General features: G+C 32.7%; 1 pseudogene; it reads right to left on the bottom strand.

Moving 5' to 3' along the window:
- Window positions 1-8953: 8953 nt before the first annotated feature.
- LOC116591850 lies at window positions 8954-10313 on the bottom strand (annotated as a pseudogene).
- Between the last annotated feature and the right edge of the window lie 1094 nt (window positions 10314-11407).

Here is an 11407-nt window from a genome sequence, read left to right as displayed (position 1 = left end):
TAGATAAAGTGGAAGCATACTTTTACAATATTTTTATTTAACAATATATCCAGAAAGCTATTAATATCATTGTCTATGGTAAGTACCATAGTATTATGTTGGGTGCATATATTAAAATTTATTCAATTAACCCCTTATTGAAGGATATCTAAATTTGATGCATTCATTCACTATTGGCTTAAATTGTTTCTTCTTCTAGCTTTATTCATTATATTCATTATACGTTTCTTTTTTGTTTTTACCTCTTTAATAAAAATCTGTTTATTGTAAATTTTCTCTTTTAAACTTATTATCCTATAAATTCTATTTACTTTGTTTTCATTATTTTTGAAGTGTTCTGAAAATTTAGCCTGCACTTTTCCAAAGACCCAACAGTTGATTAATAACATCTTTGAAATTTCAATTTGAATTTGAAAAATGAAAATATGAATTGTTATGGATTTCTAATATTACTGAATTATGGTCAGAATGATCTGTCTAGTATTTCTTTAATTCTTTTTTTTTTATTTTATTTACTCATCTGAGAGAAAGAACATGAGAGAGAGCATTAGTAGGCAGGAGGGGGAGGCAGAAGAAGGAGAAGCAGACTCCCTGCCTGATGATGATGCAGGGCTCTATCCCAGAACACTAGGATCATGATCTGAGCCAAAGGCAGCTGCTTAACAGATTGATCCACCTAGGCACCCCTGTTATTTTATTTGTTAATATGAATCTTTCTTGTTGTTTTGAGGGACAGTCTTTATAAATATACCGTTTGCAACTGAAATCTTAAACAAGAGAGCACCATCACTGCTACAGAAATTTCCTTCATGCCCCTTCTATTTCGATTCCTATACCCTTTACACTGAGGAAAAAAAATAATAATTCTGATTATTTTCTGGCACCTGGCTTCTTCTAGAAACTAATTATACAATGAGTAGTTTAATATGTAATGCTATAAAGTTACTTTCAAATTTTTTCTAACATAAAATTTAAAACTATGAATTTAGCCAATTATTTTTATACCTGCGTCCTACTGATTTTGATGTTATGCTTTCTAGTTCAAAAAGTTTTCATTCCATGTATCTCTCTATGTGTGTGTGGGTTAGAAAGAGATCTTCAATCTCTGAATTATGTTTGTGTGTAGTAAAACTAAACAAAATTTATAGTTTTCAGAGATATGTAATTGGTTACTCTACTTACATTTTAGTCACAAAACTGTATAATATTTAGCTTTTTAAATTATTTGACATTTGCGTTAAGTTTCATCAAGTGATGTATCTTGCTGAATGTACCATGTCCAACTGAAATGACTGCGTATCGTGAAATTGTTAGGTTTAATGTTCTATACTTCACAATAAATTTCAGGTGATTGAGAATGCTTTTCAGATTTTCTATGTTTCCCCTGCTTTTTTTTTCTAATTGTTTTTATTAATTTCTGAAAGACAAAGTTAATATCACATAATCTACTTGTGATATATCATATTTCTCTATACCTATCAATTCTTGTTTCATATACTTAGAATTTCTTTTATTTGAACATACATATTTGTAACTGTTTGAAATTTCTGAATAATTCATCTTTCATCATTATGGAATACTGCCCTTTATTTCTTGCAATTTACATACGTGGTGAAATCTACTTTTGTCCCATATTATTCTAGAACACAGAGTCTACTTAAGCTTCTTATGCTTTGGGTTGGTATTATTTTTCTATCCAATCATTTCCAACATATCTATATGACTTTATTTAAAATGTATCATTGGGGGCATCTGAGTGGCTCAGTAGGTTAAGCAGCTGCCTTCGACTCAGGTCATGATACCAGGGTCCTGGGATGGAGTCCCACATTGGGCTCCCTGCTCATCAGGGAGCCTGTTTCTCCCTCTCCCTTTACCTGCTGCTCTGCCTACTTGTTCTCTCTCTCCAACTCTCTAATAAATAAATATTTTTTTAAATTAAAAAAAATAAAATGTAACATTTGTGGAATTATTTTTCTCCATTCTGTCATCATTACATTTAACTGGTATATTTCATTCATTATTACTTACTGCAATTATTATTGAGGTTAGATATAATTTCAGAATTTCATTTTAATTCATTGCTTATTATTCTCTTTTTTATCTCTGTTCCTCTTTTCCTGTCTTCTTTTGAACTACTGAAATACTTTTAGACTTTCATTTTAGTTTATTTAATATCATTTTAGATAAAATTATTTGCACAATTTTTGGTGCCTGTTCTATGGATTAAAGTATACCTCCATATATTTTCATAGCTCCCCAGAAAAAAATGTATTTAAACCTAACAGAAAATGTGGAAATCTTGTGGCCATATAAAACAATCTACCTACCCCATGTCCTTTACACTATAGTTGTTATATATACATATGTTATGACTATATGTTTTAAATCCCACAAGACAATAATGAAATTTTGCCTCAAAACAACTGTATATTGTTAAAAATATTAAAAGGAAAATACATCCTTTTATTAATCGTTTTATCTGTTGTTATTTCCTCCAGATTCAAGTTTCCATTGCATATCATTATCTTCCATTTTATTCTTCCATTTTATTCTATTTTTCATTTTAAAAAACTTCTTTTACCACTTCTTAAAGTGCAGGTTTTATGGTAAAGAAATTCTCTTTCATCTACATGAAAACATCTTTACATCAATTTCATTTTTAAAAGAGTCTCAGTGGCTGCAGAAATCAATTTCAGTGGCATTTAAAAATACACTGGTTGACTGTCTTCAGGCCTCTGTTGTTTCTGATAAGAAGTCAATGATTGTTCAAATAATAACCCTTTGTGCAAAACATGCTGTTTTTTGTTTTGTTTTGTTTTGTTTTGTTTTGTTTGGTTACTTTTAAGATTCATCTTGATTTTCTCTTTATCCTTGGTTTTAGTGGTTTAACAATATGCTTACGTCATTTTCTTTGTTTTATTCTACTTGTGTTTTGGTCAGCTTCTCAAATCGGTTAAATTTGTATCTATCAATACTTTTGCAAAAATTTCACATATTATTTCTTCAAATATTACATATATCTGTCTGAGACACTGATTACAGATATGTTAAAGTTTTTAATATTGTTTCACATGTCCCTAAAACACTTCATTTATTTTTTTCACTCTCTCTCTTGAATTTGCAGAGAATAAATAAATAAATAAATAAATAAATGAAAACCAAAGCACTTTATCAGTCTAGGCTTATATAACTGATAATAAAGAAACAAAGTTGTTTTTGATAGGATAACATTTTAGCATTAAAAGTGGTGATGTTTATTACAGTGTGTTCTCACATTCAAACAACTTCAAATGTCTACTGATTTGTACTTGTAAACTATGGCCTATGGTCTGGTCATCTGTTTTTTCTAAATAAAGTTTTATTAGGTAACAGTTACATCTTTTTATTTTCATATTTTCCATGGCTGCTTTTGTACTACAATGTCAGAGTTAAGCATTGCAACAGAGACCATAAAAACCAGATGCCTATGAGGTGTCTGTGTGGCTCACTTGGTTAAGGTCCAACTCTTCTTTTCAGCTTATATGATGATCTCAAGGTCCTAGGATCAAGCCCCATGTTGGGCTTTAATGCTCAACAGAGGGTCTGCTTGAGATTCTCTCCCTCTCCCATTTCCCCTCCCCCTGCACACAAGCTCTCTCTAACAAATAAATACATCTTAAAAAAAAAAGATGCATAAAATATTATTATTTGATAATCCTTAAAGGAAAAATTTGACAAATCCTGATTGATCTAAAATAAAGATAATTGGAAAATATACCATAATCTTTATATAAATGAGCTCAAAGTACTCAGATTTATTGTTAGAAACAAACCATAGACAATTTTTTGAAAATAATTTGCAGATAATTAATTAATAACAAACTTAATGAATACTTTCTCCCTAAGAAAACATTTCATCATTTCATCCATTATCTATTTTAAAATACAAAAGACATCAGAAATACTCTTTCTTCAAATATGAAAAGAAAATGATCACCAGTATTAAATGAAATAGTAATAATTGAAAATTACTCTGGTGAAATCCATTATTTTTTTCACTTTCTTTTTTTCTTTTTTTTTTTTTTGGGCTGTTGTGTAAGGAAGAAAAAATAAATTTTAAAAAACTTGGGAAGAAGTCAGGTCATTACCTTTCTTGTCACTATTACTTGTCATTTGTCTAGTATCTGGATAATTCACTTTAAAATTAAAATTATTTTTTTTATTATTATTATTTTTTTAATTTTTTATTTTTTATAAACATATATTTTTATCCCCAGGGGTACAGGTCTGTGAATCACCAGGTTTACACACTTCACAGCACTCACCAAAGCACATACCCTCCCCAGTGTCCATAATCCCACCCCCTTCTCCCAAACCCCCTCCCCCCAGCAACCCTCAGTTTGTTTTGTGAGATTAAGAGTCACTTATGGTTTGTCAAAAAAAAAAAAAAAAAATTAAAATTAACATTTTGGTGATATGGTAAATATGTTCAAGCTTTATAAGAGCAATAAAAATATGTTTTCCTAAATAAAAAAGTTAGTAAGCAATATCATTAAAAGACAAAATTATGTAAAGAATTTCTTTCAAAAAAATCAAAATAAACCATACATAAGACATTCCTATAAATAAGAATTCAGGATGCATCATTAGATTTCTAAGTACTGAATTTAATCAACATGTAAAAATCATCAAGTATTTTAAAGATATTAATAAATGGGAAAGTAGGTTCAGTGCACCCATTACATACAAATAGATTGCAGATTAAATCAATATAGCATTTCATATGAATAAAAAATAAGTTTCTGAAAGTATTTAAAAGTTGGACAGAGAATAACTTTCCTAGTTGAAGAAACTAATCTTTAGCTCATTAACTCAGGAAAAGATCCAGAAAACCAGATTTACTCAGATCTGTGGATGACAGGTTCTAGAAGAAACTTTATCACATTAACAGGAAATGAGATTCTAGAACAAACTACCTTGAACTGAAAATTCAATCCCTTCATTTACAGTCAATGGAGGAGACTAACAAGCAGTTGGCCAAAAGTCAACCAAAATTTACTTAAGATCTTAATAATGACTGACTGTATATACATTTCTTTAACTAGCACTTGCTATATTGAAGTCATACTTAAAATATTTTATTCATGTCAAAGAATTAAGATAAGAGCTAACATTTATGTACTGCTTAATCTGCCTTAAGAATTGTTCTAAGTGCTTTAAAACAGTAAATTATGTAATCTTCACAAGATTTTGTCAGCTTCTCTATAAGCCCAGACCTCCACCATCCTAGAAACCTGTTCCTAACTCCTGCTCTACTCCAAAACCAAATTTTGAAGAGATAAATAATTAGTTTTGCAAAATTTCAGAGTCTCCAAGCCATCTTCACTGCTCACACAAACTACAAGTCTGGGGGTTCCCGAAACCACCTTCCAGTTTGATAATTTACTCAGACTCAAAGAACTCACTAAAAGCTATTATATTCACAGTTACTATTTAATAGAGTGAAAAGATACAGATTATAATCAGCTACAGGAAGAGATTTATGACATAGAGTCTCTGAAATTTCCAAGTTTAAAACTTGTAGTAGAACTCTTCCAGGGGAGCCATGAAACCACCAACAGCTCCCAGGATTGAAGTTTAACAATATACATGGAGTATAATAACAACGAAAGTCATCCAAGTCTTGGTATCCAGAGTTTAATCGGGTTTCCGTCACATAGACACGCCTGACTGCGCATGTGCCTGACTTAAGTCTCCTGCCTCTCCAGAGGTCCAAAGCTCCCACAATAAATGACTGTCAACATATACTATCAGACATGTCTCAAGGCCCCAGGCCAATAAAGACATGCTATCAGGCAGGATATCCCAAGCATTTAGAGAAAATGAGGGCAAAGACCAACCTCTCTTTGGGTGAGTTTAATTTTTTAACACTAGTTCACAGCAACAGTTCATCTGGGTTGGGTTCCTTGTGATCGTAGAAACACATAAGATACAGAAGGAAAATATGTTTTAAGATTTTAATTAAAGGAAACAATGATAAAACTAAATGGCAGATACATAAAAAATTACATCCAGTGGCACATTCCATCTTTTTTTTTTTTTTTTTTTAAAGATTTTATTTATTTATTTGACAGAGAGAAATCACAAGTAGCCGGAGAGGCAGGCAGAGAGAGAGAGAGGGAAGCAGGCTCCCTGCTGAGCAGAGAGCCCGATGCGGGACTCGATCCCAGGACGCTGAGATCATGACCTGAGCCGAAGGCAGCGGCTTAACCCACTGAGCCACCCAGGCGCCCGGCACATTCCATCTTAACCAAATATGCTACTTCTTTAAACTACAAACTTAAAATCCCTTCCTGTGCTTAAAAATGGAAAATATCTTTGGTAAGGAAATACACACTCAAAATGATTATTATAACTTGTTCCCTTCCTGTCATATATGCAAGAGACTTCTAAGAAAGATACAACCTAAAATATAATAACAAGTTAGCATGCTGCAATTTCATGTCTTGCAAAACTATAATTTTCCTTAATTATTAATAACATTCTTATTAACAAAACATCCAGGGAAGTTGTAAAGGACAAGTATAAACCCTTGTTTTGTAGTCAACATAACGTACAAGAATGACAAAGTAAAAAAAGCACAGTGCAGAGTAGCTAAATTGTGTAGGCACAATTTGTAATACTTTATATAAATATGTTTCCTGGCTTTATGAGTTGAAATTAAAAAGTAAATATACCTTTAAATGAGCTTACTTTGCCAAACTAACCATGGTAAACTCCATGTATCAGTGGAGAAATACACATATTGGGTTATGTTATAAATGTGCATAAATCATATATTTTGCCTGTTCTGTATACTGTACGTAATGTGGTAATGTGGAGTTTCATTTCAATATTTACATTACAGCTATTAGGATATAGTAGCTGCTAGCATTCTGATATCTAGCCTTAATGACTACTTGCACTGAAAATAAAATGCATCATTTTGGACACTCATTTTCAATTTCATCTGCCAAGTGGAAAGGTATCATGTGTAAGATCAATAGAGTGATCTGACCAAACATACAAATCAGATTATGCTCTTACCACCACTAAAATTTTAAACCATTGACAGCACATAATATATCATTCAAAGGTTTCCAATTTTTTGCAACATTTTTCTCCAGCACACAGGAGAATTTCTTTTAGCAAACTAATGAAATCCAACTAATTGGATATTTTATTTAATACTAGCTTCATTGAGGTCATGTTTATAATGTCATTATCAACTTCCTCAATTTTTATTAACAGATTCATGATAAGTAACACATTTTGTATTGTCTATTTTGTGAATTGAACTTGTATTAAAAATATATTTATTTTTCAGAGGTGTCTCATTAAAGTCTCAAAGAGGCAATTATTACCTAGCCTAATGTATCCCAATTCTTTGGCTAAACACTAAAACTATAATTTCTGATTATTAAGCCAAAACCTACTTTTAAAGATATTGTGTTGAGATTTATCTGTTAAACCACACAGTGGTTCGGGGGCAGGAAGGAGAGAATCACTCTTTTTTTAATATATTTTCTGCTCTTGGTAAAAACTGGTCATACAAAAGGTGGTGAATGAATAGATTTTGAATAAAATTAATTTAGATATATGCTATAGGACTTTAATAAAAGATATCTATGACCTGCCTCAGGCTTGTGCAAAGTGTTAAACATTTCTCATGATAACTAATCTAATAACTACCCAATAACAGAATGCAAGATTTAATCACAATCTATTAGTTTCCCTACTTTCACAACATTCATTCTGTGCACAGTTATCAAAGGTTAACTATCAGATATGCATATCGCTCAACACTTTCTTAAGATAACAGAAAATACAAACTATAGGTCAAAGTAAAATGTAGGCCACAACTGATGCTTCTAAATGTGTTTCACCATAAATATCAGAAAAGTGCATAATTCTAAAACTATGAGAAGAAATTTGATTTAAGTGGAAATAGCATGTTTGTCACCCCAGAGATTTTTATTTTTACTTTTTAGATGGAAAGGTCACAAATGTATTCATTTGTATAAACTCTACAGGCAAAGAGAGATGAAGTTAAATAGTGGGAAAATTCATATTAGCAGCGAGTAATCAGTAAGACAGTCAGACCAAATGTTTTATTTTTTAATTTAGAATTCTAGATTTTACTTATTTGCTAATATATTAATTTATTTGATTTTTTTCACAAATGTGACTACTTAATACAGTAAATAAATTAAAGTATTTTTGTTTTTCTTGAAGACTGAAAGAATTTTCTTTTGTTGCAAGGTATTTTATTATTTTATTTATTTCCCCATCCAAAAATTATTTTTGGTAAAAGGCAGAAAATTAGTTTTTCTACAAGGAAAATCTGTTTCTACATGATAACATGAGAGTCTTAATATATATTCTATATTTTAAAAATATAAAAATAATGGACATATGGGAATAACAGATTAGATAACTAACTTTATGAAGCCATGATTAAATCAAGAAGCAGCACATACATGGCTAAGTTATCCAAATTAAATATATATATATAATGAATAAGATCTTTAAAAAATATGTATATAAACAGCACAAATACTGTGACACTGAATCATTATATATTACATGCACATATAACTACTACTACTATTATTAAACCTTTGGGACACTCAGTTTTATGCTCAAAATGACATCAGCATGTCTTTAAAATCTTCTCTTCTTCCTGTATGGGAGGGTATTTTTGAAACTAATTTTCTCATGTAATAGTCAAACACAGAAAACCTATTCTACAAGTCAACTGATGAGACTTTAAGTGCCTTTTTTCTCTTGTAAGTTTTTAGATATAACACAAATTGAGAAACTTCATGGGGCAACTACAAATACTATGACTTTTAAAAGAGTTATTACATCAAGCCTTTAGATGGGGTTTGACTGATGAACCTTTATGATGTGCTTGAGTAAGACACCAAAGGGATCACAAGTGAGCTAATACTTTGCCCAACCACTGTAGACAGCCATTCAGATTAGATTCAATCCAGCAAAAGCTCATTACCATCTGCCCTTCTGTATTCTGCTTCCTACTCTTTCACAAAACTCATTCTTGTGGTGCACATCCTAGTTAGTTGATACACAACTTCAAAACTCTGATTAGCACACTGAGCAAGAAGAGCAGCAAATTCCTAGTTGGTGAAGATCTTCAGAGCACAGCCTGGTGGAATTTTACACTCTGCTGCAGTGTGCCAGCTTGATCTCTGATTACACTTGGGGCTCTGCACAAAGGCTACACTATCACTTAGGTACTCAGTGAAAAATTCCCCATTCATCTGATATAAGAACACTCCTCTTCCTGTATGTGTTCTTTTCATTTCTACAATAGCATTTTGATTAATATTAGAGAATAATCCTGGGCAGACCTTTCTGAGTTTGTTAGATCTGTGATAGCATCTACAATGAGTGAGAGCTGTAATGCTTGGAAAGTCTTTCCAACTCTCTGGTTTAATTCATGATATGCTACTGTACAGCAAAATACAGATTCCAAGTAACTGGCTGCAAATTCAAACAATGATTAACAGAGAAAGAGTAATAGGAGGTAGTTCTACGGGAGACCCAAATCCATACGTTAGTTCATCTGCTGGTCACCTATTTTTCCATCTTTCCTATACATCCAGGAAATGAAGTTTCCAAGATGTAATTACTCTGTGGCTTGGTTCCCACTGGGAAATTACTGTTTTCTGGAATGGAATAGGTATAATCTAGACGTGGCAGTTCGGTTAGGATTTCAGTACTGAAGGTAAAACTTGTGTCTCAAATCTTTGGTTGTAGTAAACATACTTCATTCTTTTAGAGATTAAAAGCACATTCACAGTTTACAATTGCTTTGAGTTCACGATGACTCTGAAAATCAGGCCAGAACCACGATCAGCAGCTCATAAAATGTGGCCATCCTTTTCAATGAGATACTTGAAGATAACCATCAAGAAACCTGGTTTGCTCAAACAAGCTGTACAGGGCTCTCTTATCCAACTGATCTATCATATTTGATGTGTTAAGTCTCCAAATTTCAGAGCAGGTGCTTGGTATGGTAACACATTTAGTATTACAATTTTGAGTGGTGATGGTTTTGTCATGCTCATCTAATTGACCTGTTTTCTTTAGTTTCTTCTCCAGACTTTTAACGGCTTTCTCATACTACTTTTCTGCCTTGGCCCACTCTTCTCTTCTCTACCTGCTCCTCCAGGTCTACCAGATGATTTCTTCTACCCCAGCCATGTCTTCACAACTGGTGGAGTAAATAGCAAGATGGACAAGTTCTTACCTAAGGCAGCAGTCCACATTAAGAAAATAGCCTCCTTTATGTAACCCAAAGCACTGCTGACCACCTGTCCCTCAATACCTCAGCCTGGGGCCCTTCTGTGGTCTCTTGTCTGCATCCTAGGTTGAGGCCTGTTGAGGTCTACTGCCCTAATCCAAATTCCATAGTCATGTCAGGAGTAGACACTTGCTCACCCCTTGGGAAGGCTTGGGGGCTGCCCCACAGGAAGGCCCGAAGGACCAGGCAAACCCTTGAGCAAAAGAAGTTTTCACAGAAAGTCTGGTGCAAATTTGTTTTTAAAAATGACGTGCACTGGGGCACTTGGGTGGCTCAGTGGATTAAGCCTCTGCCTTCAGCTCAGGTCATGATCTCAGTGTCCTGGAATCGAGCCCCACATCAGGCTCTCTGCTCAGTGGGGAGCCTGCTTCCTCCTCTCTCTCTACATGCTACTCTGCCCATTTGTGATCTCTCTCTCTCTCTGTCAAATAAATAAAATCTTAAAAAAAAGACATTCACTACACATTCATTTTTAGAGATTATAAAAAGCAGACTTTTTTTGAAGTACGCAGTCAACAAATAACCTTGTCACAAAAGCCATAGGAACTTTTATAAAATTAACTCTATAATACTTTGATTTGTATTCAGATTTTTAAAAAAATAATTTAATTAAAACTTTAATTATAGTATATTATTAATAGCAGAATCCAACATGTCCCCATGCCATCACACACAAAATCTCCCATATTATAGCTCAAATCAGTGTGTCTGTATCTGAAGTCATTTATTCTCCAATACAAATTTGTCATGCTGGTGCTTTTTACTTTTACTTTGTCTAAACCAATGATTATCAACAGCAACTACCCTAATTCCTACCCAGAAGCCAATGTGTCATTATTCAGTGGCCTATTTCTTACCTCATGCTAATATCTAACAAACTAAATGTGGATTCTATTTTCTAAATACTTCCTAATTTTTCTCTTGTGACTTGCCACTAATTTCATCTTGCTATCATTAATTCTCTGCTGAATTTTGCAAGTTATCACAGTTCCCTTACAGGCCACTCTCCGCATTTTATTCAAATTATAATTATAATTCCCCTTCCTTGAAAATATTCAG

This window comes from Mustela erminea, chromosome 1 (genome assembly GCF_009829155.1).
Source record: "Mustela erminea isolate mMusErm1 chromosome 1, mMusErm1.Pri, whole genome shotgun sequence".
NCBI lineage: Eukaryota > Metazoa > Chordata > Mammalia > Carnivora > Mustelidae > Mustela > Mustela erminea.
Note: the sequence above shows the minus strand (reverse complement) of the source record. Positions and strands in the feature narration are given on the sequence as shown.